Source organism: Ascaphus truei, chromosome 1 (assembly GCF_040206685.1).
Source record: "Ascaphus truei isolate aAscTru1 chromosome 1, aAscTru1.hap1, whole genome shotgun sequence".
Classification (NCBI taxonomy): domain Eukaryota; kingdom Metazoa; phylum Chordata; class Amphibia; order Anura; family Ascaphidae; genus Ascaphus; species Ascaphus truei.
The window spans coordinates 16562189-16568222 of NC_134483.1; the positions used below are offsets into that span (position 1 = coordinate 16562189).

The 6034-nt window shown below is 49.8% G+C and overlaps 1 protein-coding gene across 2 annotated transcripts in view; it reads left to right on the forward strand.

Annotated features, from left to right (window-relative positions):
* Window positions 1-1907: 1907 nt before the first annotated feature.
* Window positions 1908-6034, forward strand: part of KIF24 (kinesin family member 24) — a 67520-nt gene continuing 63393 nt past the window's right edge. Inside the window, exon 1 of one of the 2 annotated variants that reach the window (XM_075582640.1) lies at window positions 1908-2027. The gene's annotated coding sequence lies outside the window, so the exon portion shown is untranslated. The remainder of the gene's footprint in view (window positions 2028-6034) is intronic. The other variant, XM_075582649.1, reaches the window with a different exon arrangement.

The window sequence follows — 6034 nt, forward strand, 5'->3', positions numbered from 1 at the left end:
GGTACTTTACAGGAACAAATCCTCCCTAAGTCTCCTGGTCAGAAAGCGTATCGCACAGCAGATGTTAATGCCAATTATTGACTATGGAGACATAGTATATGGCTCGGCTCCTCAAACCCACCTTAGCAAACTTGACACCCTCTACAATTCAATTTGTCGTTTTGTTCTCCAATGCAACTACAACACACATCACTGCGAAATGCTCAAAGAACTAGATTGGTCATCACTAGAGTCTAGGCGCAAAGTTCACCTTTCCTGTCTCACTCTCAAATACTTTCTGGGCAAGCTACCCACCTATCTGAACAAGCTCCTCACCCCTACCACATGCAGCACCTATCACCTGAGATCAGACTCCAAAAGACTATTCATGGTCCCAAGGCTCAACAAAGTATCCGGACGTTCCTCCTTCTCCTACCGTGCACCCCAAAACTGGAACAACCTACCAGAGACTCTCACATCCACCACCAGCTTAAGTTCTTTCAAATCTAAGGCTGTCTCACACTTTTACCTGGTCTGTAACTGTTTCATACGCTCATAATATATATTTTCTTTAACTGTGCACGCAATGTCTTGTATATAATGTATACCTTGTTCATTTATATAACTGTATTTGTAACCATGTATTATTTGTTTTACTCTGTGCCCAGGACGTACTGGAAAACAAGAGGTAACTCTCAATGTATTACTTCCTGGTAAAATATTTTATAAATAAATAACTAAATAAACTATAAGAGATAATGGGAAGAAGCGTTTGAGACAAAAGTAACATTGGGAAAAGGAGTCCCTGCCCCGAAGAGCTTACAACATGAAGCATTATGCAAGGGCTGTTCATTAAGTACACCAGGCATTCACTGTTTGATATTGGCTCCATGTTTCAGCCCCACTAGCACCTTCATCTGGTAGAGGCCCCGCTGGGCATTGAAATATTATTATTTACTTGTATTTTGCATCATGCATCAATATACACAGCGAGCATATAAAGAAATGTAAAAATACAGGAAGTTACATATACAATAAGGGGGGGGAAGTAATAAACACGAGTGTGAACACCTGGATAAAAATGTAACCAATGGTAAAATGAACAAATAATGAACATTTTTACTCAGTGTGAATGCTCACAGCACTGTGTGGGTGCAACTACCAAATACAGCGCAGCTGGTTTTCTCATTAATAACGCGCTCACTATTTTCAATATCTCATACATAATGTTTAGTAATAGTTACACATGTGGCTACCAGCTCAAGGTTGTCAGGGCAGCCCTGTCATTTATTATACTCAGAGATAAGGCCTGGGCTGTGCAGCCCTAGCCTAGATATGATAGTAAATGTTAAGAAACAAATAAATGACATAAAAAAAAGCCATTTCCTGGGGGGTAAGTCTCAGACAGGTACTCAGTAAACCCCTTGCTGGGATCAGACAGGTGCTCAGTACACCCTTGGCTGGGATGAGACAGGTGCTCATACACTCCTGGCTGGGGACAGGTACTCAATACACCCCTGAGTGGTCACTGAGATAAAATGCTGCAGCTCAGCTGTTCTAACCCCATGTGCAGTAGAAAATGTGACTACGGATACCCGTGAGGCTCAATCCCTTACACGCGGCCGCTATCTCACGGAATCTCAGCCTTGTCATTGGCTGGGTGTGTTGGAGGCGCGCGCCTGGGCGCGAACGGCGGCGCGTGTGTTTGAACGCAGCGAGCGGCGTTGTCATGGAGACGGCCCCAGCTGTCGCCCTGGTTGGTGACGGTTTGAGAGAGCGGGAGAGACCGGGGGAACACGGACCGGGGACAGCGGGAGGGACCGGGGGAACACGGAGCGGGGGAACACGGAGCGGGGGAACACGGACCGGGGACAGCGGGAGGGACCGGGGGAACACGGAGCGGGGAGCCGGACCGGGGGAACACGGAGCGGGGAGCCGGACCGGGGGCAGCGGGGACACTGATCAGGGGACGCACGGTGTCAGGAAGTAGGTGACCAGAGAGGTACTGAAGTAGGAAGCGGTGTGCACATCAAAGGAAGAGACAGCCGGTAAGTGACAGCCGTGTGTATATAGTAAAACCCTATAATAATGGGCTACTGACGGGGCTCGGGAGGAAAATGTATGTAAACGAAAAAAGAAAAGAAAAATCCCACGTAAAGCACTCGGGTATACAAACAGTATATAACAAATTTATTAAATAACATGTCACCAACAATACAAAATTAAAACAGTCTCATAACCCTCAAAAGTGAAAATACTCTGGCATATTACAATATAATCCCTGCTGGTAAAGACCAAAACATGGAGGTATAATGAATAATGTAGGAACACTATACCAACAGATGGTAAAGGCATAAAAATGCCTCCCACCTGTATAACCGTCCGGTCAAGAGATCAAAACAAGCCGTCTGAGTAACGCAGGGAAACCAGAGATCCTGCACTAACTTAGGCCTGGGACATAGTAAGCGCTTAGGTGCTGCTGCTCGCTCTCGCTTGCTGCCGCTCGCTCTACCAGGAGCTTTTTGCTGTCCTGACAGAGGAGACAGCAAGCGCTTGGGAGGCGGGTATCACTGTGTGTGTGTGTCACTTGGTAGCTGTCAGTGTGTGTGTGTGTGTGTGTGTGTGTGTGTGTGTGTGTTATATAATATTTTAAAAATTAAAAAAAAAGACATGTTGTGAGAATAAATTATTTATTTACATTGTGCAACTTTGATAAATATATTCACGCACGCGCACGCACATGCATACACACACACACACACACACACACACAAAGGCACACACAAGCATACAAAGGCACATGCATGCATACACATACACACACATGCATACACACACACACGCATACACACACACACACACACATGCATACACACACACACATACATGCATACACACATGCATACACACATGCATACACACATGCATACACACATGCATACACACATGCATACACACATGCATACACACATACATACACACACATATACACATGCACACACACACACATATACACACACACATGCACACACACATGCACACACACACACACACACGAGACATGGATCGGGCAGAAGGGGGACATTGATCGGGCAGAAGGGGGACATTGATCGGGCAGAAGGGGGACAGGGATCCCCGCAGAAGGGGGCCAGGGATCGGGCAGAAGGGGGACAGACCATCAGGGGGCGGGCGCGTCACTGGCCGGGGGCGGGCCAGTGACGTCACGGAGCTGGTTCGCCCTCGTTGGGCGAACCGCTCATGTGACCAGCCTGTCTCGCCGGCAAGCGGGGAAATTTTAATATCCCCTAAGACCTGCGCTTCCGCAAGCGCGCGGAAGCGCAGGTGAGCCCCTACTAAAGCCGCTCTAATTGCGACTGTAGGGGCTCAGTGCTGAGTGGGAGCGCGCGTCAGCACGCTTCCGCAAGCACGCAGGCAACATGTCCGGGGCCTATCACTGTGTGTGTGTGTCACTTGGTAGCTGCCGTGTGTGTGTGTCACTTTGAAGTGGTCTGTGTGTTTGTGTGTCACTGGGGAACCTGTGTGTGTGTGTGTGTGTATCTATTATATAATATTTTAAAAATTAAAAAAAAAGACATGTTGTGAGAATAAATTATTTATTAACATTGTGCAACTTTGATAAATATAGTCACGGACTCACGCGCACGCACGGACACATGCGCACGCACGGACACATGCGCACGCACACACACGCGCGCGCACATGCATACACACACATGCATACACATACACACATGCATACACACACACACATGCATACACACACACGTGTACACACACACACATGCATACACATACACACACAATACACACACATATACATGCGCGCGCGCGCACACCCACACGCATGCATACACAGACAGAGACACACAGACAGAGACACACAGACAGAGACACACAGACAGAGACACACAGACAGAGACACACAGACAGAGACACACAGACAGAGACACACAGACAGAGACACACAGACAGAGACACACAGACAGAGACACAGACACACAGACAGAGACACACAGACAGAGACACAGACACACAGACAGAGACACACAGACAGAGACACACAGACAGAGACACACAGACAGACGCAGACAGACGCAGACACACGCAGACAGACACACACGCAGACAGACACACACGCAGACAGACACACACGCAGACAGACACACACGCAGACAGACACACACGCAGACAGACACACACGCAGACAGACACACACGCAGACAGACACACACGCACACACGCGCACACGCGCACATGCGCACGCGCACATGCACATGCGCATGCGCACATGCACATGCGCACACACACACATGCACATGCGCACACGCACATATGCACATGCGCACACGCACATGCACATGCGCACACGCACATGCGCACACGCACATGCACATGCGCACACGCACATGCGCACACACACACATGCACATGCACACACACATGCATGCACATGCATACACATGCATACACATGCATACACACATACACACATGCATACACATGCATACACATGCATACACACACATACACACACATGCACACACAGACACACACACACACACATAGGAGACATGGATCGGGGCAGAAGGGGGACAGACCGTCAGGGGGCGGGCGCGTCACTGGCCGGGGGCGGGCCAGTGACATCACGGAGCTGGTTTGCCCTCATTGGGCGAACCGCTCACGTGACCGGCCTGTCTCGCCGGCAAGCGGGGGAATTTTAATATCCCCTAAGACCTGCGCTTCCGCAAGCGCGCGGAAGTGCAGGTGAGCCCCTACTAAAGCCGCTCTAATTGCGGCTGTAAGGGCTCAGTGCTGAGCGGGAGCGCGCGTCAGCACGCTTCCGCCAGCAAGCGCCAAACATGGCCAAGGCCTTAGGGAAGAAGGAGCGGCTTAGTGAGTAAAGACACTGACTGCCACTGAGTTTGAAGCAGGGAATCTGGTTCAATTGCCGGTGTCAGCTCCTTGTTACCTTGGGTAAGTCACTTTATCTCCCTGTGCCTCAGTGTGTGTATGTGTATGCATGTGTGTGTGTGTGTGTGTGTGTATGTGTGTATGTACCAGCTCACGTGACCGGCCTGTCTCGCCGGCAAGCGGGGGAATTTTAAATTCCCCTAAGACCTGCGCTTCCGCAAGCGCGCGGAAGCGCAGGTGAGCCCCTACTAAAGCCGCTCTAATTGCGGCTGTAGGGGCTCAGTGCTGAGTGGGAGCGCGCGTCAGCACGCTTAAGCCAGCAAGCAGTAAACATGGCCAAGGCCTTAGGGAAGAAGGAACGGCTTAGTGAGTAAAGACACTGACTGCCACTGAGTTTGAAGCAGGGAACCTGGTTCAATTGCCGGTGTCAGCTCCTTGTGACCTTGGGTAAGTCACTTTATCTCCCTGTGCCTCTGTGTGTGTGTGTGTGTGTGTGTGTGTGTGTGTGTGTGTGTGTGTGTGTGTGTGTGTGTGTGTGTGTGTGTGTATGTACCAGCTCACGTGACCAGCCTGTCTCGCCAGCAAGCGGGGGAATTTTAAATTCCCCTAAGACCTGCGCTTCCGCAAACGCGCGGAAGCGCAGGTGAGCCCCTACTAAAGCCGCTCTAATTGCGACTGTAGGGGCTCAGTGCTGAGTGGGAGCGCGCGTCAGCACGCTTCCGCAAGCACGCAGGCAACATGTCCGGGGCCTATCACTGTGTGTGTGTGTCACTTGGTAGCTGCCGTGTGTGTGTCACTTTGAAGTGGTCTGTGTGTTTGTGTGTCACTGGGGAACCTGTGTGTGTGTGTGTGTGTATCTATTATATAATATTTAAAAAAAAAAAAAAAAAGACATGTTGTGAGAATAAATTATTTATTAACATTGTGCAACTTTGATAAATATAGTCACGGACTCACGCGCACGCACGGACACATGCGCACGCACGGACACATGCGCACGCACACACACGCGCGCGCACATGCATACACATACACATGCGCGCGCACATGCATACACATACACATGCATACACACACATGCATACACACACACACATGCATACACACACACACATGCATACAC